This window comes from Oryx dammah, unplaced genomic scaffold (genome assembly GCF_014754425.2).
Source record: "Oryx dammah isolate SB20612 unplaced genomic scaffold, SCBI_Odam_1.1 HiC_scaffold_27, whole genome shotgun sequence".
NCBI lineage: Eukaryota > Metazoa > Chordata > Mammalia > Artiodactyla > Bovidae > Oryx > Oryx dammah.
Window position 1 is genome coordinate 18073769 of NW_024070211.1, and position 24612 is coordinate 18098380.

The following is a 24612-nucleotide window of genomic DNA, read 5'->3' on the forward strand; positions in this document are numbered from 1 at the left end:
GTGTGGCACATTCCAAAGTCTGATAACTTTTCTTCATCACAGCAGATGGCACCAGGTCAGTTTTAATATCTTAACTCTGCACAGAACCAGGGACACTAACAACAGTAAAAGAGTCATCTCTACCACTACACAGTTACTTTAATTCCTATTCTGGTTTTTGCAAGACCGATGGATTTTTCTCAGGAGATTTCTGATGGATAAAGTTTCATGTCCTGAATATTTCTAGCTGATGAGTTGAATCGGTGATATAATCCTGGGGAAGAGGATAGTAAAAGTATTTCCAGACATTACCTCTGTCTCTTTGAGGGAGCTCTATAATCATTTAGCTTTTTTTAAAAATTCAAGCTATAAAAAGTGGACTGTATAATTCATGCAAGAAAATTGCCTTTGTCTTTTTCTGCCTTAGGTGATACATATGAGCAGTGATGTGTGACAATGTTGATGTGTCTACAGTGTTTATCATTTGAGTCCTTTCGCCAGCACTGTGGGAGCAGAGACTCTGGCCTAGTGCTAGGATCAGCAACCTTTTACTACAAAGAGCTGAACGGTAGATATTTTGGCTTTGTGAATCACATCGTCTCTGTAGCAGTTACTCAGCTCTGCTGATCTAGGGTGGGAGCAGCCAATAATAAGTTTTGTATTCTTTAAAAAATTTTTTCTTTATTAATTGGAGGATAATTGCTTTACAATACTGTGTTGGTTTCTGCCGTATATCAACATGAATCAGCTGTAGGTATACTATGTCCCCTCCCCCTTGAACTTCCCTCCCACCTCCCACTCCTCTAGGTTGTCACAGAGCTGTGGCCTGAGCGTCCTGCGTCATACAGCAAATTCCCACTGGCTATCTATTTCACATGTGGTATGTTACGTCCCAGTGCTAATCTCTCAATTTGTCCCACTCTCTCCTTCCACTGTGTCCATATGTCTCTTTTCTATGTCTGCGTTTCCACTGATGCCCTGCAAATAAGTTCATCAGTACCGTCTTTCTAGATCCCATATATATGCACTAATAGAAAATATTTATTTTTCTCTTTCTGACTTACTTCACTCTGTATAATAGGGTCTAGATCCATCCACCTTATTAGAACTGACTCAAATGCATTCCTTTTTATGATCAAGTAATATTCTGTTCACATGTACATGGACCACATACATATACATGTACCACAACTTATTTATCCATTATTTATAATAACTAAGACATGGAAGATGTCCGAGATGTCCATCAACAGATGACTGGATAACTAAGTTGTGGTACATGTATGCAATGGAATATTACTTAGTCATAGAAAGGACTGCATTTGAGTCAGTTCTAATAAGGTGGATGAATCTAGAGCCTCTTATACAGAGGATAATTTTATGGTAGCTCAGATGGTAAGGATTCTGCCTGCAGTGAAGTAGATCCTGGTTTGACCCACGGGTTGGGAAGATCCCCTGGAGAAGGGAATGGCAACCTACCCCAGTATTTTTGGCGGGAGAATTCCATGGACAGAGAAACCGCACAGACTATAGTCCTTGGGATTTCAAATAGTCTGACACAACTGAGTGATGAACACTTTTCATGGTAGTTTTATTCCTAATTTTTAAATAAAACTTTGTTTTAATGAAATTTTAATAAAACTTTATTGATGGATGCTGGCACTTGAACCTTATATGATTTTCACATGATATGAAATAGTTCCCTTCTTTGTATTTTTTTCAACTTTTTAAAAATGTAAAATCATTTTACTTCACAGGCTGGACAGACATGGTGGGCTGGCTTTGGCCTGTGATTCATAGAGTTTTGAGCTCTGGGCTAGATAAATACACACAAGTATTCATAAATATTTGTTAATGATGAGGATCACAGATTCAACTTAATTTTTATTAAGACATATTTCAAACACACAAGAAAGCACAAATTAGTATCTACCACTGAGGTTCAGCAAACATCATCATGTCATATTTGCTTCAGATTTTTTTAAACAGATACAATTAAAACCCACCAGCCCCAATATGTTTGCAGATGACAAGATACTATACATGCTATGAGATACTAAAGGTGCTATGAGAAAACTACTAAAGCTCATCAATGAATTCAGTAAAGTGTGTATATGATTGATTCCTATAGCTTTGTAGTGTAGTCTGAACTCAGGGAGCCTGATTTAGCTGGCTCTGTTTTTTTTTTTTTTTTCTTTCTCCATATCACTTTGGTTACTGGGGCTCTTTTGTGTTTCCATACAAATTTAAAAATTTTTGTCCTAGTTCTGGGAAAAATGCCATTGGTAATTTGATAGGGATTGCATTGTATCTGTAGATTGCTTTGGATAGTATAGGCATTTTGACAATATTTATTCTTCCAGTCCAAGAAGATGGTATATCTTTTCATCTATTTGTGTCATCTCTGGTTTTTTTCATTAGTGTCTGACAGTTTTCAGACCACAGGTCTTTTGCCTCCTTAGGTAGGCTTATTCCTAGGTATCTTATTCTTTCTGATTTGGCCACCTCATGCGAAGAGTTGACTCAATGGAAAAGACTCTGATGCTGGGAGGGATTGGGGGCAGGAGGAAAAGGGGATGACAGAGGATGAGATGGCTGGATGGCATCACCGACTCGATGGACGTGAGTTTGAGTGAACTCTGGGAGTTGGTGATGGACAGGGAGGCCTGGTATGCTGTGATTCATGGGGTTGCAAAGAGTTGGACACCACTGAGCGACTGAACTGAACTGGGATTATTTTTTGTCTTTCTGATCTTTTATTGTTAATGTATAGAAATGCACCAGATTTCTGTGTATTAATTTTGTAAGCTGCAAACTCCTCCCTGACCCTATTTCCCTTCCTCTCTCTCCAGAAAGAATTGATATTCTGAGTTGATGATATGTAAGCTCTCTCTCTACATTTTCATATTTTTACAACACAGATATAAAATGTCCATAGAAGAGTCATTCTGCATCTGTCTTGCAACTTGATTTTTTTCCCACTCACTATTGTGTTTTTTTCCCATGGTTGTCAGATGTAACTCTAGTTCACTTATTTAAATTTTTATTCAGTTTAATATATTCACATTTTATCTTACTCCAGAGATTCTTTTGGACTTTGATATCATGAAAATAGTCTCCTATATTTTCATCTAGAACAGGAATCAACAAATCTTTCAGCAGAAAGCCAGAGAGTAAATATTTTAGGTTTTGCTGCCCACATTTTCTCTGTTGCAACTGCTCAACTCTATGCCAGCAGCCATGGGCAATATGTAAACTAGTGGGAACAACTGCGTCCCCATAAAACTTTTGTACAAAAATCAGATAATGGGCCAGATTTGGTCTGTGAGCTGTAGTTTATAGAGCCCTGATATAAAAGTTTTCAGGTTATATATTTTGGCATTCTAATATCAATCCATCTGGAATTCATTTTTATATGGATATATATGGCATGAGTTACATATTTATTTTAGCTACAGGGATCAGCAATTATTTGAGCACCAGTTACTAAATACTTTATCCTTCCTGTACTGATTTTTAATGCCTTTCCTGTTATATAATACTTTCCTGTATATGCTAAGTTTCTGCTCTCTTTTATGATGCACTGTTTAATTTGTCTATCTTTATATCAGTACTATACTCTTACAATGATTATAGACATCTAGTAAATTTTTATATCTGATCGGGAAAATGTATCCTTATTTTTTCAAATTATCTTGGAAATACTTGGTCCTTTCATCTTCCACTTAAGTTTTTAAATCAATTTGACAAATGAGGGAAAAAAGGACATGAGGTTTGAGTTGGAATTGTGTCTTTTGACCTAGATTAATGTCTTTTTTTTTTTTGATGTACCACATAGCTTTTGAGATCTTAGTTGTCCAAACTTGAACTTGGGCTGAAGGCAGTGAAAGTGCAGTCCTAACCGGTGGACCTCAAGGGAATTCCCTGGATTAGTATTCTTACGTATTAGCTGATGATCATGGACCAGTATTATAATTCTCTGAGCCTGACATATATGCAGATAATTCTGTTTACTTGGTAGAGTTATAGTGAAAATGAAATGAGTTAAAACATGAAAAACACTGAGAACTGTGCAATGCCCAGTGTAAATACTCATAAATCTTAGCTATTATAAGCTATTGGTATTCTTTGGTAGAAACCCTCTTATCAAAAGTGTCAGGCCAGTTTATCAAGGAAGTTAAGTGGGGAATCCTCCAAATGTTTCAAATATGCTGTAAGCATCTTGTGTTGTTGTTCAGATGCTAAGTCATGTCTGACTCTTCATGACCCCACGGACTGTGGTGCATCAAGCTTCCGTGTCCTTCAGTATTTCCCAGAGTTTGCTCAAACTCATGTCCATCAAGTCAGTGATGCCATCTAACCATCTCACCCTCTGTCGCCCCCTTCTCTTCCTGACCTCAGTCTTTCCCAGCATCAGGGTCTTTTCAAATGAGTCGGCTCTTCATACCAGGTGGCCAAAGTGTTGGAGCTTCAGCTTCAGCATCAGTCCTTTCAGTGAATATTCAGGGTTGATTTCCTTTTGGATTGACTGGTGTGATCTCCTTGCAGGTCAAGGGACTCTCAAGAGCCTTCTCCAGCACCACAATTTGAAAGTATCATTTCTTCAGTGCTCAGTCTTCTCTATTATCCAGCTCTCACATCGGTACATGACTACTAGAAAAACCATAGCTTTGATTGTGTGGACCTTCATCAGCAAAGTGATATCTCTGCTTTTTAATATGTTGTCTAGATTTGTCATAGCTTTCCTTCCAAAGAACAAGTGTCTTTTAATTTCATGGCTGCAGTCACCATCCACTGTGATTTTGGAGCCCAAGAAAATAAAATCTGTCACTGCTTCCACTTTTTCCCCATCTACATGAAGTGATGGGACCAGATGCCATGATCTTTTGTGTTTTGAGTATTGAGTTTTAAGCCAGCTTTTTCAATCTCCTCTTTCATCCTCATCAAGAGGCTCTTCAGTTCCTCTTTACTTTCTGCCATTAGAGTGGTATCATCTGCATATCTGAGGTTGATATTTCTCCCAGAAATCTTGATTCCAGCCTGTTCTTCATCCAGCCCTGCATTTTGCATGATGTACTCTGCATAGACATTAAATAAGCAGGGAGACAATATACAGCCTTAATGTACTCCTTTTCAAGTTTGAACAAGTCTGTTTTTCCATGTCTGGTTCTAACTGTTGCTTCTTGATCTGCATAAAGGTTTCTCAGGACCAATTAAGGTGGCTTAGTATTCCAATCTCTTTAAGAATTTTCCGCAGTTCGTTGTGATCCACACAGTGAATGCTGAATATTCTTTGGAAGGACTGATGCTGAAGCTGAAGCACCAATGCTTTGGCTACCTGATGCGATGAGTGACTCATTGCAAATGACCCTGATACTGGGTAAGATTGAAGGCAGGAGGAGAAGGGGACGACAGAGGATGAGATGGTTGGATTACAGCACCAATTCAATGGACAGGAGTTTGAGCAAACTCTGGGAGATGGTGAAGGACAGGGAAGCCAGATGCACTGCAGTCCATGGGGTCACAAAGAGTCACACACAACTGAGTGACTGAACAACAACACAGTCAAAGACTTTAGCATAGTTGGTGAAACAGAAGTGGATTCCTCCCCCACCCCGGAATTCCTTTGCTTTCTCTCTGATCCTACGAATGTTGGTAATTTGATGTCTGGTTCCTCTGCCTTTTCTAAACCCAGTTTGTACATCTGGAAGTTCTAGGTCCATGTATTGCTGAAGCCCAGCTTGGAGGATTTTGAGCATTACCTTGCTAGTATATGAAAAGAGTGCAGTTGTGCTGCAATTTGAACATTCTTTGGCATTTGGGAATAAGCATCTATTTTATCCTAAGATATATAAATGTATGTTCATGCAGTAAGGGAAAGGATTCTGTTGAATCTTACCTGTAGTTCCCCATGCTGATGGTGGTTTGTTTCCTTGTGCAATTGTAATTTTGGATTGTGAGCTCATTATAGTATGTGTCAGTGTGTGCACATGTGTGTGTGAGTCTTATACTCTGTTGTTGTGAAAGTGTCGCTCCATCACTCTGTTGGTTCTGATCCAGTTTTTCAATGTGCATTTCTTGGCTTAGGATTCCATATCAAGGGGCTGTTGTCAATTTCATGGGATATTTATATGGAAGGTCTTGGCTACTTCTGGACAACTATTTTTTCATCCCTGAGCCCTGAAGCTATGCCAGGTTTTCAGCTGTTTCCCCTGTGGGATCTCCAGATCACTAGCCTTTTTTTAAGCAGGCAGCATGACCCTAAGAGGCTTCACTATGGACTCAGGTATAGCTCCGCTGTGTCTCCTGGGCTCATGGCCACGTTTCCATCCCTGTGTGATTTCTAGAGTTCAGCTCCCCAGGCCCTAGGTTTTATTCCAGGTCCATAACCCCTGTGGTCAATGAACAGCTAATGGCTCTGGTTTCGAGTCCTCTTCTCTTATCATTTCTGAAACTTGAGGGTTCTCCTTCTCCTCTGCCTCCTTTTAAAGTTCACTTTTGAATTAAACTATATTCTATATTATCTAAAATTGTTAAATGATTTTAGCCAGAGAAGGGTCTGCCCATCAGTTTAATCTGATATCATAAAAGTCCTGAGTAATGAAAATTCCATCAATTAAGCTTTTGTTTTCTGTGTGCCTGTATTACATATGCCAGAAAAATCACGGTGTCTATAATCTTTATGCAGTAACTTAATTCACATGGTCCAACTTGGAAAGCATTAGTAAATGTGACTGGTTTCCTCAGCATATTAAAACAGTTCAGAAAATTCTCTGTGCTCAAAAATGAGTTTGCTGAAAAACCCATAATTCTCATGCTTATGCCTACTGACTATTTTTCCAGTTTGGTTTTTCTACCCTTCTAATTTCATACCTTAACTGGAAATGCTAAATGTTTGTGTTTTTAAAGTGATCATTTGTATGAATTGAGTGTCTTTGAAACTACAGCACGTCTGTCGTATTGCTTCTGTAGACATAACTACACAGGTGTCAGCTCTCTACTGATTTAAGGTTTATCTTGTCATGATTGAGAAAACTGCTCTGTATCTTAAAGACAATGCCCTGAAATGCACTTTGAATGTTCTCTCTTCTGTTTCCAGGTAAAAACTGTCCCGTGTTCACAGGGCTGCACAGTTAAGGTGGTGGCGGCTTTCTATCCTTGTTCTCCGCTCCTGCCCTCATAGCTCAGTCGGTAAAGAATCTGCCTGCAATGCAGGAGATCTGGGTTCGATTCCTGGGTCAGGAAGATCCTCTGGAGAAGGAAATGGCAAGCCACTGTATTTTCGCCTGGAGAATCCCACAGACAGAGGAGCCTGGTGGGCTACAGTCCATGGGGTCACAAGAGTTGGACACAACTTAGCGAATAAACCACCGCCGCCCCTCCTGCCCTAACTCCCAGGTTGCAGACACTCTAATCTCTATTCATCACTTTCCTCTTCTCTGGGTGTCACAACTCGTGGCTGTTTCTGGTTGACAGGGCTTCCATGGATGACCTCATTCACTCTCAGCCTGTTCTATCCCTTTATTAGCTTTCTTTCATCTTCCATGTTTAAGACCCTCTCAGCTTCCTCAAGGAAAAAAAATTGGCCTGGTAGTAGATGTTAGCCAATCAGAGAGCTTCTTTCCAACCATGTCCTAAGATGACTCACCTGAGCATGCATGCTCTTTGGGGGTATTTGGCTTTTGTGGACTTAAAAACAATTGCTAATGGATATCTAGGGATGTCCCTTGGACTGCAAGGGGATCAAACCAATCAATCCTAAAGGAAATCAACCCTGAATATTCATTGGAAGGACTGACGCTGAAGTTCCAACTCTTTGACCGTCTTTGTGAAGAGCCATCTCTTTGGAAGACTCTGATGCTGGGAAAGGTTGAAGACAAAAGGAGAAAGGGATGACAGAGGATGAGATGGTTAGATAACATCACTGACTCAATGGACATGAATTTTAGCAAACTCTGGGAGATAGTGGGGGACAGGGGAACCTGGTGTGCTGCAGTCTGTGGGGTCGCAAAGAGTCAGACCCAACATAGCGGCTGAACGACAGTCTAGGCCTTGCTGTTGGTGGCTTGAATTTTATCTTTTTTTTCCCTTCCTAGCTTTCTAAGGAGGTGAAGCTTCCTAGCTTCACTAAGAAGTGAAGATCTCTGTATGAAGGCTGCTCATTCTAGAAGGCTTTTGTGTGTGTGCCAAGTCGCTTCAGTCATGTCCCACTCTTTGCCACCCCATGGGCTGTAGCCCGCCAGGCTCCTCTATTCATGAGATTCTCCAGGCAAGAATACCAGAGTGGGTTGCCATTTCCTCCTCCAGGGCATCTTCCCTATCCAGGAATTGAACCTGAGTCTCTTATGTCTTCGGCATTGGCAGGCAGGTTCTTTATCACTAGCGCCACTTAAGGCTTACCTCCAGGTGAATGAAGTTGGACAACAGACTTGAGATTTAGCCTCAGAGTCACTGACCCTTGTCCTCATCTCTGGAGCAGATGGCTGTTAAAATCACAGCAGCTATTTCCACTTAAGTTTAGAAAAACTGAAAACAGAGCAGAGGGAATTTTTATGCCTGCAGAGAGAAAAGCACATCAGCGTAGTCAGGAGGCCACGCAGGTAGACAAGCGTACAGAGCACTTTAGAGCTTAGAGCAAGAGCCAAGGTGACCCCGGTTTCACAGCAGGAATAAGTTCTGCCCCAAGTTTTCTTAAGGATCCTGGGCTCTCAAGCCTGGCAGATTGCGTGAAGAATGGTCCAAATGAAAGCAAGGTCCTCTCCGTTTCAATAGATATTTAGGGAATACCCACTATGTGCCTGGTTTTGCAGCTCCTTGCTACCCCACAGAAGTATCGTTTGACATTTACACCTAATTTAAATAATAAAGAAATCAACACATGTTAATATTTGGAGACTACTTTGGGGCCCCCAACAAAAGTAAAAGGATCTTTTTTTTTCAACTCTAAATAGACCTTTAATGACTGGGGTGTGGTTGGACCAAAAAGGTTGAATGGTTTAGGGCACTGGAATGCTCTTTTGAAAGAGGGAGACTGACTCAAGTCCCCAGTCTGGTATAATACATGTCATTGTCTTCCCAAAGTTTCCACGATGGCAACCAAACCCATTGGAATAACAGAGGCTGCTGTATTTGGGCTCTTGCTGACTTCCCTGTGGCTTCTGCATGGCTGCTGTGTGGCTGGAGCATCTTCACGGAATCCATGTGCTGCTCCATCATCTAGGAGGAAAGGCAAGAAGGAACATTGAGTTTACTTTTGGGCAAAGGCAGGCTGGTGCCATCATCTTTGTCAGCAGCTTCTGGGATCTTTCAGGAAGGGGAATGCTCAGTTCAGTTCAGTCGCTCGGTTGTGTCCAGCTCTTTGCAACCCCATGGACTGCAGCACGCCAGCAACTCTCAGAGCTTGCTCAAACTTATGTCCATTGAGTCGGTGATGCCATCTTACCACGTCAGGAATGCTGGGTGTAGGAAATTCTCAAAATAGGAGTGCAGTTCCTAAAACTCATTCAATGTTGTAAATCAGCTCACTTTAATTAAAAAGTCAGAAAATGCGAAAAAAAATGAGGGGTTCAGCTGACACTGCTCTCGGCAGGATGGTATTTACTAGGGTCTCCTGCTGAGGGCAGTTACCTGTCCATCTCAGGAAACACTGAGGGTGTGTATCTCAGGTTGTAACATTGGTTAGAAAGTTGGCAGGTGGCAAAGATATTTCTGATGACAATTTAAAAAGGGGATGTAAACAAAATGTGCTTCTTTCACTTGATGGGTGGGAAATGTCAACCAGAAAGGTGTAGTCCCACACACTTGTGGAGAGTTCCATCCCTGACTTTAATGAACTGGTTCCTCTCAGGATAAAAGTCAGCTTCCCCCATATCCTCTCTCACTGCCAGTGTGACCTGCTTAGGTTACATCCTCGAGGCCCCGCACTTTGGTTCTCTGCTGTGGGCCTGTCACATGCTATGCTCTCTCCGAATTTATCTGGGTAGGACAGCTCCATTTGTTTGTGTTCTTGGGGTTTAGACTTTGCTCTTTTGTGCATTCCAGAAACTTGGTCAGCTTGTGGTTCATCCAGCAGACACATTCCTAGAAGTTTTCCTGGGGGCTGTTTGCCAGAATAAATGCTAATGAAAATCAGACGTGTCATAGTTCCTCACCCTGCCTGGACGGGTTGCAGAATCCTATGGGTTCCACACTCCTGGGCATGCCTTCAGGCGTCTCACATTTTATGTGTGCAGAATTGGATGTTGAAGAGAACCATGAACCCGGGGCTCTGGGCAGGTGTCTTCTCTCTCTAGGCTGGGTGGGCTCAGTTCATATTCTTTCTAAGGTCTGATGAGCTGGGTTTGGGGTCTGTTTAACCTGAAGCCTTTCACAGCTGACTGGAGCCAGATCCCCTCTCTCTGACGGTGTCCTGAGTGTCTTCCTTCCTCTTCCTGACTCACTGGAAGGTGGCCTCTGACCCCTTGAGCTGCCCAAACTGCCCTTGTCACGTGGCCAGGGTCAAATCCAGGCTCCACTTTCCAGTAATCATGTTACCCTCCCCTCGTGGCCTCTGGTTGTCAGCCATACTCTCCTTCTGAAATTCAGTCACTGACCTGATGAGATAAAATAAGAGGCTCTGGAATATGGGAAAGTGAAAATGAAAGTCGTTCAGTCATCTCTGACTCTTTGCAACCCCATGGACTCTACAGTCCATGGAATTCCCTAGGCCAGAATACTGGAGTGGATAGCCGTTCCCTTCTTCAGGGTATGTGGGAAAGAGTTACAATTTGGAGTTGCTTAGTCTTGGGTTCAAATCTCGGCTCTGACACCTACTATGTGTGATTTTGGACCAGCTGCTTAACTGTTCTAAGCCTTAGCTCCCCAGATAAAATGAGGATGGAATCTGTTTCATTGGATTGTTAAGAGCAAATGAATTGAGACATACATGCTGCTAAGTTACTTCAGTCGTGTCCAACTCTATGCAACCCCATAGACGGCCGCCCACCAGGCTCCCTCATCCCTGGGATTCTCCAGGCAAGAACACTGGAGTGGGTTGCCATTTCCTTCTCCAATGCATGAAAGTGAAAAGTGAAAGTGAAATCGCTCAGTCATGCCTGACCCTCAGCAACCCCTTGGACTGCAGCCTACCAGGCTCCTCCGTCCATGGGATTTTCCAGGCAAGAGTACTGCAGTGGGGTGCCATTGCTTTATACATGAGTGCGGGCTAAGTTGCTTCAGTCATGTCTGACTCTTTGTGACCCTATGGACTGTAGCTCGCCAGGCTCTTCTGTCCATGAGATTCTCCAGGCAAGAGTACTGGAGTTTGAACCTGCATCTCTCATATCTTCTGCATTGGCAGGTGGGTTCTTTATCATTAGCTCTATCTGGGAAGCCTGAGACATACATGGGCCCTCAACAAATTTTAACTCTTTTGCTTGTAACCTCTTTTTCCCTTCTCTGTGCTCATGGTTTCCTATATCTTTCAGAGGACCCTTCCCAACCTCTCTGAGGCTCCGCCTCAATGATCGTGCATGTATGCAGGATTCCCCTGTCCCCCTCCCCAATATTCTAGTAATTATCCCTTCCCCATGAGCCCAAGATCTTACTGACAATCTCTTAAGGACACCCCTGTTTGATGTCTCTTACACACCCAAATATCTTTCTTCCCTAAACCAAAAACCATGGCTCCCTGCTCCTTCATAAACTTGCTCTTCTTTCTAAAACTTGTATTTCAATGAGTGACCCTACCCTTTACCTGCTTGTCCAGGCCAGAATCCCAGGAGTTCCTCCACACAGCCCCTTTCCTCTCTCACCTGTCACACCCAATCAGTTAGCCTCCAATCCTATGGATTGATTCTCCAGCTCGCCTTCACGTTTCCAACTATGCTGACCCAACCCTAGACATGACTCACATCCCTTCTCAACTGGCTGGTGATAGTGGTTTCCTGATACATCCTTGTGTCTCCAGATTGACCTCCTCAAGTACATCATCCCATTCTTCCTAGAGGGATTTATCTAAAATATTTCATCTCTCCTATCCCTGCTTAAAACTCATGATTGATTTGCCTTCAGAAATAAAGGCCAGATGCTACCAACTGGTCATCATCCTTTTGAGCAAAATCTGCTTTTAAAACTCCTTGGCAGACCGGTGGTATGTTCTCCAGTTATATAGAACCATCTGTAGTTCCCCCCTCACCCCACCCATTTACCACCTCAGGGACTTTGCCCTTGTTCTTTCTGGCAGGAAGCACCATTCTTGTTCTTCTTTCCTTGGGTAGCTCCTCTTTAACCCTTGACACTTCACACGGGAAGACTTCTTAGAGTCCCGTAGTGAGTTCACTGCCCTATTCTCTGGTTTTCATAGTACACTGTCTGCGTATCTCATGCATGTATGTTTAGATTACAATCCCCTATCTACCTATCTGTCATCTATCCAGTGTGTGTGTGTGTGTGTGTGTGTGTGTGTGTGTGTGTGTTAGTTGTTCGGTCCTGTCTGACTCTTTGTAACCTCATGGACTGTAGCCTGCCAGGTTCCTCTGTCCATGGGATTCTCCAGGCAAGAATACTGGGATGGATTTCCATTTCCTTCTCCAAGGAATCTTCCTGACCCTCAGATCAAACCTAGGTCCCCTACATTGCAGGAAGATTCTTTACCATCTGAGCCACCAGGGAAGCCTGTATGTATTTAATTAATTAATGTAACTTATTTAGAAATATTTTAGAAGCTTTTTAAGTTAGAAAAATTTTAAATTGAAGTATAATTAATCTATATTAGTTTCAGATCACTTGCAATTATCTTTGTATCTGTTGTGATGGAGGAGCTAAGCTTAATTTTTCCCCTCATATGATTATCAATTTATTGAAAGGACTATATTTATCACACTATTGTAGTCCAGTAATGAACTGTTCATATGGTTATTCTGTTTCTTGATTCTCTGTTCTATTGTCCTAATTACTATAGCGTTAAAGTTTCTGAGGAGGGAGAGCAACCCCTCCTCCATTGTTCTTATTTAGGACTGTCTGGGCTATTTAGGGACATTTTACAGAAGAACAAAGAAATGCCGTTGTGATTTTTTTGGAGTTGCATTGAATCTGTAGGTCACTGGGGAAAATTGGAATCTTTGTAAAAATGAGTATTCTGGTCCCTAACTAGATTCTCCACTTATATATACTGTCTTTAATTTCTCTAAATACTGCTTCACTATTTTATAGCTTTCTATTGAGGCCATGTACTTCTTCAGGTTGATTTATTCCTAAGGGTTTAAAAAAATATTGTAGACCACATTTTTAAGAAGATTTTATTTTTTTTCTGTTTCTGATACATGGAGATGCAACTGTTCTTTCAAAAAAAATTTTTTTAATGTTGACCTTGTATCTAGCAAACCTGATGAAGTCCCATATTCTAATAACTTACCTGCATGCATAATCACGTAGTCTGTCCATTATGACACTTTTGTTCCTATTCAGTCTTTATAACTTCTTTTACTCTTGCTTCCTTGCACTGGCTAGGACCTTGAATGTAATGTTCAGTGGAGGTGGTGAAAGCAGATTCCTTCTTTTGGTCTCAACTTCAGAGAGAAACTACAACATTTCACTGATAACTATTATGTTCTGAAGGGTTTTTTTTTTTTGTATTAATAGATACTCTTTATCAGAATAAAGAAGTTCTCCTCTATTCCTAGTTTTATAACTGTCTTCAATGTAAATGGATGTTGAATTTAATAAAACGATTTTCCCGCATTGGTTGAGATGATTATATGATCTTCATAAGCTATTTAATTCCCATTTTGCTGCAGGCTCCTTTTGGTGAATAAGCAAGGAGGTAAAAGTTGACATAGTTCCTGTATTCATGACGTTGTTTTGTCAAAAGAGTTTGCTTGGAGGTCTGAGTGTCTCTGATGAGAGAGGGAACAAGAATATATGTGCTGGAATTGTTCTGTGGGTTTCTGATTCAAGAAAATGATCTCCAAATGGTTCAAAGAAAAACAAGACAAGAAGCATTTCACTGAGGCTGGTGTGCCTATGGCAGTAAATGCAGCCGAATGTTATCCTTTAGAATGTAGTTGAATAAGGACACCAAGCGACAGAGAGTTTGCCAAGTTTTTGAAGAAGAGTTATTTAATTTTGATATATCTGCAAGGAACAGGGATTAAAGATTCATCAGTATGAGTATCGACTGTGTGTGTCACCTGGACTACAGCAAAGGGAGTGCAATTTCAAGGTAATTTCCCAAAGTATCAGGTTTTAAAGAGATTCCATAGAAAAGTTGGAAAGTAATTAGATAGGTAGTGGTTTATTTTTAATCGACTCGTTTCATGTCAAAAGTCTGAATTCTGCTTGCAATTTCCTTTCGGCTGGCTTACAGATGTGACTCAACCTGCATGCAAAAACCAGGACAGGCTGATTTTAAGAAAGTGACTCTGAACTGGGGGAGTGGGGGGTGGTGGTGGTGGAAATGGGCTGCCCAGATAGGTCCAGGAATAGTTTTTCAAGTAATTTAAAGTTCCTAATACAGAAATAAAGCAATATCAGAACACGTGGGAATTGTTTCCTTAGTGTATTTCACTAAGATATATGGGCTTCCCTGGTGGCTCAGTGGTAAAGAACCCACCTGCCAATGCAGGAGACTCAGGTTTGATCCCTGGATCAGGAAGGATCCTTCCTCCTGCAGAAGGAAATAGAAACCCACTCCAGTATTCTTACTGGGGAAATCCCATGGACAGAGGAGCCTGGTGGGCTACAGTCCATTGGGTAGCAAAGAGTCAGACACGACTGAGTAACTGAGCACACACGCACGTGCACACACACACACACAAAGATATATAGTTCTTGCTTCTTTAAAGTGAATAAGCATTTTTGTTATTTGGATTTGGGAAAAAAAATTCATAGGATGCATTTCTTGGCCAAGACTACTACTGGCATAAGCATTATAATGGTTTTTTTTTCACACATTTTTACTCCTAGTGGGTAAGCAGTTGGTGTTGGAATATAGTTGAGATCTTTATTGAAGAAAGTGGGAAAAATTCATTTTTAAGACAAAAATACTATGACAGTTGGACCCCAACAATGTTCGTTTGTCTTTCAGCATAAAGATGACATTTCTAACCAGTGCAATTTCTATTTTGGGTGGAGAAACATGATGTGAAGAACTGAAAGGACGTCTGGGTGTAGCAGTGTGTACCTGTCTGTATGGCCAAGTCCCTTTGCTGTCCACCTGAAATTTTCACAACATTGTTAATCAGGTATTTTTGTTGCTGTTTAGTTGCTAAGTCATGTCTGACTCTTTTAGGACCCCATGGACTGAGCCCACCAGGCTTCTCTGGCTACAGGTTTTCCCAGGGAAGACTATTGGAATGGAATGCCATTTCCTTCTCCAGGGGATCTTCCCGACCCAGCCGAGTCTCCTGCACTGGCAGGTGGATTCTTTACCACTGAGCCACCAGGGAAGCCCTGTTAATCAGCTATCCTCCAGTATAAAATAAAAAGCAAAGGAAAAAAAAAGAACATCTGATCCCTTTTCTACCTTAAGCTGTATTGTGAAAGGTCCCTCTGTGATTGAATCTCATAGTGCACACGACTCTAGTAGAGGGAGTTGGGTGTGGAGAAACAATTAGATGGAATTGCTAGCAATTTTATCACGGCCCTATTCAAGTTTGTCTTCTTCTCTGAAGTCTTCCTAGAGGAGCCCACCTATTTGTGAATCCTCAGATTCATCTCTTCAGGGTCAGGGATTGGCAAACTCCAGGCCCAGATAATAACTATTGTATAGACTTTGTGGGCCAGATTTTGCTGATGTTGTGCAAGAGCAGTAAAATGTGAACAGATGGCCGTGGCCATGTTCCAATAAAACTTTATTTACAGAAACAAACTGGCTCCAGCCTGTGGTTGAAATTTGCCAACCCCTGGTTTACACAGACAAATTCTGAATTTTGGTTTTTGGACTAGTGCTCCAGAATCATCTGGAGAATGTTGAAAGATAAAGGTTTGTAGGCCTCGTCCTCAGTATTTCATTCACAGCTTGGGGCCAGGGAATCTGTATTTTATAATGTCCCTTAGAGGATTCTGCAGCTTAAATTCCTAAAACAATGGTCCCTTCCACTTTTAAAAGTTTGTTTTTGTACTTAAACAAAGAGTTGTTGTTGTTGTTTAGTGGCTAAGTCATGTCTGACTCTTGCAACCCCATGGACTATATATATAGCCCACCAGGCTCCTCTGTCCATGGGATTTTCCAGGCAAGAAAACTGGAGTGCATTGCCATTTCCTTCTCCAGAGGATCTTCCCGACCCAGGGACTGAACCTGTGTCTCCTGCATCGGCAGGCAGATTCTTTACCACTGAGCCACCTACCAATAAACAAACACATAATATTGTGTTTTGTGTTTAAAAATAATGTAAAAATGGCATGATTCTTTGCACATCATTCTGAATATTGCTTATTTCTTTGTCCTTTTTACCGAGGCTTTTCTCTCTAATTGATGTCTAGGGATTTGTATTATAAAGGGTTTAGTCCTGTGTAGTAGGTTGTAGATATTTTCCCGTATTGTTGCCTTTTGATTCCATTTATGGAGTCTCATGGATGGTCAAAGCATATTGATGGAATGAAATGCTTCAGTTTGTTCTTTTAAGACAGTGGTTCTCAGTCGGAGGTGGTTTTCCTCCAGAAGACAGTGGCAATGTCTGGAGATATTTTTGGTGTTCACAGCTGTCATTGTTGGTGGGAGGGTCTTACTGGCATCTAGTAAGTAGAGATGAGAGATGCTGTCCAACATCCTACGATATACAGGGCAGCCTCCACAGTAAGGAATTACCCAGCCTGAAGAACCACTAGTGCACAAGTTGAAAAATCCTGCTTTAAGGCTTTTGTTTTTGCTCCTTACTTATTAAGGCATCTCTTCTTCCAACAGTACTAACATCTGTATCGAAATCTGTATTAAAAGTTCCTTAATTGATTCTGCTGCTCAAATTACAAAAACTCTGGCCCATTTTACTTACAGAAATTCCCTCTCAGTTCTTTCCATTCTGTGCCTACCCTCCTGTCTAAGTGCACTGAGGCCACCGTGTCCCCCACCCACTCAGGTAACCTGCCTCAACTGCCCGGGCCACGTTGTGTGTTCCATCAGTGTTTATAGGTTCTCCTCCTCAAACACCCTTTCCGTGGCCTGGATGACTCTGCCAACTGAGTGTGGGTATAAATGAGGGAGGGAGGTGACCCCAGGGTGCTCCGTGCTCCTCTGGACCCTCTGAGAACAGCTGGAGCCGATCTTGACATGTCCCACCCCAGACCCTGGATGCTGGAGGGATGTGTGCCCAGGGCAGGCAAGGGACTTGCCCCAACCGCTTGGCCACCTGTACACCAGGGTCATCGCCAGGATGCTGGGTGCTCAGCTGGTTCCGTTTTTCACCAGAACATTCCTTTCTGCTGTGTCTTTTGTGAGAGCTGCCATTGCCATCTAAGAGACTGGCTCATTTCAGACTTGAAGTTTTCAAGCCCATTCTCTCTTTCAGTCTTAGGAACTTAAAAAATTATGTCTTTATTTTTTTTTTAAATATTTTCTTCTTTTTTTAAAAAAAACACATATGTTCCCTCCCTCTTGAACCTCCCACCTACCTCTTACCCCATCCCTACTCTAGGTTGTCACAGAGCACCAGGCTGCGCTCCCTGTGTTATACAGCAACTGCTCATTAGTCATCTAGTTTACACATGATGGTGTATATATTTCAGTGTTACTCTCTCAATTTGTCCCCCTCTCTCCTGCCCATGTTGTGTCCGTAGGTCTGTTCTCTATGCCTGTGGCTCTATTTCTTCCCATTTTTAGGTTCATCAGTACCATTTTTTCTAGATTCCATTATATCACAGTTATCTAAGTCTATGCCCCAACCAGTAATGCTGAAGAAACTGAAGTTGAACGGTTTTATGAAGACCTACAAGACCTTTTAGAACTAACACCCCCAAAAGATGTCCTTTTCATTATAGGAGACTGGAATGCAAAAGTAGGAAGTTAAGAAACACCTGGAGTAACAGGCAAATTTGGCCTTGGAATGTGGAATGAAGTAGGGCAAAGACTAATAGAGTTTTGCCAAGAAAATGCACTGGTCATAGCAAACACCTTCTTCCAACAACACAAGAGAAGACTCTACACATGGACATCACCAGATGGTCAACACCGAAATCAGATTGATTATATTCTTTGCAGCCAAAGATGGAGAAGCTCTATACAGTCAACAAAAACAAGACCAGGAGCTGACTGTGGCTCAGATCATGAACTCCTTACTACCAAATTGAGACTCAAATTGAAGAAAGTAGGGAACACTGCTAGACCATTCAGGTATGACCTAAATCAAATCCCTTATGATTATACAGCGGAAGTGAGAAATAGATTTAAGGGCCTAAATCTGATAGATAGAGTGCCTGATGAACTATGGAATGAGTTTCGTGACATTGTACAGGAGACAGGGATCAAGACCATCCCCATGGAAAAGAAATGCAAAAAAGCAAAATGGCTGTCTGGGGAGGCCTTACAAATAGCTGTGAAAAGAAGAGAGGTGAAAAGCAAAGGAGAAAAGGAAAGATATAAGCATCTGAATGCAGAGTTCCAAAGTATAGCAAGAAGAGATAAGAAAGCCTTCTTCAGTGATCAATGCAAAGAAATAGAGGAAAACAACAGAATGAGAAAGACTAGAGATCTCTTCAAGAAAATTAGAGATACCAAGGGAACATTTCATGCAAAGATGGGCTCAATAAAGGACAGAAATGGTCTGGACATAACAGAAGCAGAAGATATTAAGAAGAGGTGGCAAGAATACATGGAAGAACTGAACAAAAAAGATCTTCACAACCCAGATAATCATGATGATGTGATCGCTAATCTAGAGCCAGACATCCTGGAATGTGAAGTCAAGTGGGCCTTAGAAAGTATCACTATGAACAAAGCTAGTGGAGGTGATGGAATTCCAGTTGAAGCTGTTTCAAATCCTGAAAGATGATGCTGTGAAAGTGCTGCACTCAATATGCCAGCAAATTTGGAAAACTCAGCAGTGGCCACAGGACTGGAAAAGGTCAGTTTTCATTCCAGTCCAAAGAAAGGCAATGCCAAAGAATGCTCAAACTACCGCACAATTGCACTCATCTCACACGCTAGTAAAGTAATGCTCAAAATTCTCCAAGCCAGGCTGCAGCAATACGTGAACCATGAATTCCCTGATGTTCAAGCTGGTTTTAGAAAAGGCAGAGGAACCAGAGATCAAATTGCTAACATCCACTGGATCATGGAAAAAGCAAGAGAGTTCCAGAAAAAGATCTATTTCTGCTTTATTGACTGTGCCAAAGCCTTTGACTGTGTGGATCACAATAAACTGTGGAAAATTCTTTAAGAGATGGGAATACCAGACCACCTAACCTGCGTCTTGAGAAATCTGTATGCAGGTCAGGAAGCAACAGTTAGAACTGGACATGGAACAACAGACTGGTTCCAAATAGGAAAAGGAGTATGTCAAGGCTGTATATTGTCACCCTGCTTATTTAACTTCTATGCAGAGTACATCATGAGAAACGCTGGGCTGGAAGAAACACAAGCTGGAATGAAGACTGCCGAGAGAAATATCAATAACCTCAGATATGCAGATGACACCACCCTCATGGCAGAAAGTGAAGAGGAGCTAAAAAGCCTCTTGAAAGTGAAAGAGGAGAGCAAAAAAGTTGGCTTAAAGCTCAACATTCAGAAAACTAAGATTATGGCATCTGGTCCCATCACTTCATGGGAAATAGATGGGGAAACAGTCGAAACAATGTCAGACTTTATTTTTGGGGGCTCCAAAATCACTGCAGATGGTGACTGCAGACATGAAATTAAAAGACGCTTACTCCTTGGAAGAAAAGTTATGACCAACCTAGATAGTATATTCAAAAGCAGAGACATTACTTTGCCGACTAAGGTCCGTCTAGTCAAGGCTATGGTTTTTCCTGTGGTCATGTATGGATGTGAGAGTTGGACTGTGAAGAAGGCTGAGCACTGAAGAATTGATGCTTTTGAACTGTGGTGTTGGAGAAGACTCTTGAGAGTTCCTGGGACTGCAAGGAGATCCAACCAGTCTGTTCTGAAGATCAGCCCTGGGATTTCTTTGGAAGGAATGATGCTAAAGCTGAAGCTCCAGTACTTTGGCCACCTCATGCAAAGAGTTGACTCATTGGAAAAGACTCTGATGCTGGGAGGGATTGGGGGCAGGAGGAGAAGGGGACGACAGAGGATGAGATGGCTGAATGGCATCACCGACTAGATGGACGTGAGTCTGAGTGAACTCCGGGAGATGGTGATAGACAGGGAGGCCTGGCGTGCTGCGATTATCATGGGGTCGCAAAGAGTCAGACATGACTGAGCAACTGAACTGAACTGAACTGACTGAACTGAATATAGAATATTTGTTTTCTCTTTCAAACTTCACTCAGGTTCTAGGTTCCTCTACCTCACTAGAACTGTCAGTTTTAGCAGCTTTAACTCAATAAAACACATGACCATAATGGCTGATACACATACACGCAGGGCATTAGCTGAAATTAGACGGCTCAAGGCACGTCTCTGCTCACTTGTCTGACCCTTCTGTTGGACTGAGTTCTTTGGAGGCTGGAACTAGGCTTGCTTCATCCTCTTGACCTCTCTTCTAGGCATTACCTGGCACGTCATAGAGTTTTCTGTAAAAGGACAGGAGAAGTAGGAAGGAGGCCCACCAAACTAAACTTGTTTAGTTTAGTGTCTTTAGGCACTTTAGTGTCTAAACTAGTATGGAAGGATTACCAGTGAGGTGCTTATGTGACTCCCAGGCAACCCCTCCCCGGCCCCCATCACCAAGTAACACAGGCGAAGAGGTTCATATGCAGCACTTTGCAGGGACTGGTAGCTTTGATGTTCTTGTATTTAATGATTCTGTAAGTGGGCCTTTTTCATACCTGTTTTAAGTTTGACCTTTCATCCTTCTGTTCATATGCTGCAGAGGGCACTGGAATTGCCAAAAATATGGGCAGCAGACAATTTAAGGCAAGAAAGCAGGTCACTGCTAAAGTGTCACATGAGGCTGTCTTCATATCACCTGGGGCTGGCAGGCACCTTCTCTCTGGCCTGGCCTCCACTTTACCCTGTCCACACCCCAGAAGTGCTCTTCTTGATTGTAGCATAAATTATTTGACATAAGTGAAAAGTTGAAATAAAATGTGAATAGTGTTAGATTAGTTCCATAATGTGAAAAAATTTGGCTTAAAGAGATGAATTAATCAGATGAAAAGAGCATACAGTATTTAATACATGAGCTTGTTGTTTACTGTAAGCAGGAAACCATTAACCTGTGAGCTTTCTCTTTATTCTTTCTGCTGATATGACAACGTCTTTATTCTTTTTCCCCGTCATTAGAAAACAGAAACTATCACCTGTTAACTTTTGAGTATTCCCAAAGTCAGGTCTGTTAATTATGATATCTTGGCAGTTTGGTTACTTTCTGCTTGTGGTTCAAATGTAATGGATTCAGGGGCAGTAGTGACATCTATAATAGGACTTTTTCCCTGTGAGATAAAATACACATACAAACTTAAAAAAAAAAAGCAAAAACACTGAATAGGCTGTGTACAGAAAAACAGGACTTACAATAAATATTTATGATGCCAAGATTTTGCTTAAAGGTTAATGATTGCACTTTATCTTATATTCGTTGTTAGGCAATTGACTTTTTAAAGTGAAACTAGTCTGTAGTGTTAGAGGATAGAAGAGCAGGTAGTTGGCATTGTTATTGAAGCCACTAGCAGAAAGCCCAAGAAGTAGCATAAATATGACACAATTATTTTAAAGAAGGGGTCAGTGACCTCCCAGTGCAATTAACACTCTGCTTTGTATTCAGCGCATATGTGTACGTGTGTGCACCATCATAGGATTCACTGTTTTGAGTCTCTTTAGAAATCTATGCAATTAGTAGTTTAATTTTTAGCTTCTGTCCTCTTTTCTTTACTAAGAGCGTTTCTCCTGGCCTTCTACATTGTTGTTGTAGAATCACTAGGTTGTGTCCCACTCTTTGTGACCCCATGGACTGCAGCATGCCAGGCTTCCTTGTCCTTCACTGTCTCCCGGAGTTTGATCAAACTCATGTCCATCGAGTTGGTGATGCCATCCAATCATCTCATCCTCTGTCACCCCCTTCTCCTCCTGCCTTCAATCTTTCCCAGCATCAGGATCTTTTCCAATGAGTCGGTGCTTTGCATCAGGGGGCCAAAGTATTGGAGCTTCAGCTTCAGCATCAGTCCTTCCAGGGAATATTCAGACCTTCTACATAAGTCATTCCTTACTGCATCTTATATGCTATTCTTGCTTTCCTCTCATCTATGAAGCCCAGACAGCAGCACTTAGATGGTATTGTTTATCCTCAGCATGTTTTCCTTTCAGTTCTTTGTTCCCTCACCTGGTGGAGCTGCCTCCTGGGCTGGTGAACTGGAGGCCTGCCCTTTCCACCCAGCTCTCCCCACCAGCACCCACGCTCACACTGCCCACGACAGGACGGCTGTACACAGTGACCCACCTAGACAGTCTCTGAGGACTGGTGGTCTCCAGCCGTGGGCTGTGACAATGGGACAGGAGCCCTGGGGCCTCTCTGACCATCAGACAGGTGGTCTTTGTCTTATGATGTCATTCCCTAAGCTGCACCATGGAGGTTTTCACTTCCAGAACCGATTTCTTTGTAGTGATCTCTACAATTTTTAAAATGATTTAAACATATGTCTGTGTTTTTAGGCATGTGTTAAAAGTCTTAATTTGTGATGAGGTCAACCTCTGACCTTGCTTTAAGAGTTGGTGTCAGAAACCTGGTTTACATGCCCTCTTTATCCCAGCGAATTAAATTCCTCCTCCTTCTTGAGATGATACCCACTCCAGGAAGCCTTCCTAAAAATAAATCCAAAGCCCAGGCACATATCAGGACTAAAGGAGCAATTCAGTCTGTCCCTCATCACCCATTGCTTTTCAGAAACCAAGTCATCTGTCTGCTTTTATCTCTTCAATGCTTTTTAAAAGGAAACCCCACCACATTTTCTGTTTTTGTCAACATGCTGGGAACAGAGCTGTGAACACGGCAGATAAGTCCAGGCACTGTGGGAGAAAAAAAGGGATTACTTTAGATTTTCCAGTGAGGGAAGGCTTCTTGGAAGAGGTAACGGTTGAGCAGAGAACTTTGTGAAAGAGGGTAGTTGCCGTTGTTCAGTCGCTAAGTCGTATCTGACTCTGCAAAATGAAGCAAAAAACCATGAAAAGTCTGAGAGAAAGCATTTCAGGTGCGGGCCCAGCAGGTGCAAAGACCCTGGGGTGGGGATGACCTTGACATAATCCAAGGACAGAAAGAAGGTGAAGGGGTTGAGTGTAAAGGAGGAGGATAGTGTGGGGGAAGAGAGAGCATCAGGAGTGGGGAGGGACCCGATTGGGGAGGGACCCGATTAGGTAGGGCTTTGTCTTCCCTGGAAGGAGTCTGGATTTTACTTTGAGTTGATCAAAATTGTAAATATGTTAAAATATTTACACTTTAAATATTTTCTTCAGATACCCACCTGTCTACTTTTATCTGAGATTTTGTGAAGCTTTTTCCAAGTGAGAACACAGAATTAACAGTGTGGTATTTTGGGAGCTGTTTTATTCAGTCCAAAATCCCTTAATCTTCCTAAAAGAGTTTGCTGGAAATTGTGTGACAAGGGTAATTAGCAGAGTGAGTAGCTGTTTTTCCAGGCAGAATTCTATCCATGTGTGTTAAAGCATGAACTCATTTCAGCAGGAGAAATCGAAGGTCCTGTTTTTCTGCAGTCTCTTATTCACTCAGTTCTGTTCTATTATCAGGCCTGGGAAGCCAGGGGTACATCAGATAGGAGTCTAATTTTCTGTTATCATAGAAGCAAATAATAATGGAATTAGCTCGGTGAACATGCCTCAACCCTTGGGCTGTCTGGAGAGAAGCACTGTTACGTTGTTTCATTTCATATTGTTTTTGTAACATCTGTAAGTGATAACAAAGCCAAGTCAAAGGTCAGCAAGGAACTCAGGGATAAACACTTTTCTTAGAACAGGAGCATAATTTAAAGATATGTAGTTAAATTTTTATCTTCCATTTGCAGCCGGGTCACATATCTCTGTAATCACCCTTTCAAATAATGAGGTTAGAAACTTTCATCAAACTCTGCTTAATAGAAGTCACCACCGTGCTTCCTTGTAACCTGCAGTTGTCATGCCAGCTGATCAGTTTGGAAGCCTTTAATTAAATATCACCTTTAAAAAGAATTGTTCATCAGGTAGGAAATTGGAAGACATAGGTAAGTGCATCTGTAGAGGCGATAACCTGGGCAGTCATTTCTCATAAGGAGACCTTACAATGGTTCAGGATGTGAAAGAAGAGATTTCAATTTAGATTCCTGTATCCGTTGACCCGCAGCTAAAAAGATCGAAGTTAGTATATTCCTAACGAGTCTCTGTTTTAACTATTTTCGCCTTAGAAAACTTCTCTAAATAAGTGTTCCTGAAATCAGCTTTCTTTAGGGCCTTGGATTAGGGGAGGCTCTTTTTCACTAACTACATACTTCTTTGTTAGACATCTGTTATCTGTGGGTTAGTGTTGTGATGACCTTGGGAGATGCCCCCCACCCCTC

General features: G+C 41.9%; 1 protein-coding gene across 1 annotated transcript in view; it reads left to right on the forward strand.

Annotated features, from left to right (window-relative positions):
- Window positions 1–24612, forward strand: part of DNER (delta/notch like EGF repeat containing) — a 390912-nt gene that overhangs the window by 130112 nt on the left and 236188 nt on the right. The gene's annotated exons all lie outside the window — the stretch shown is intronic.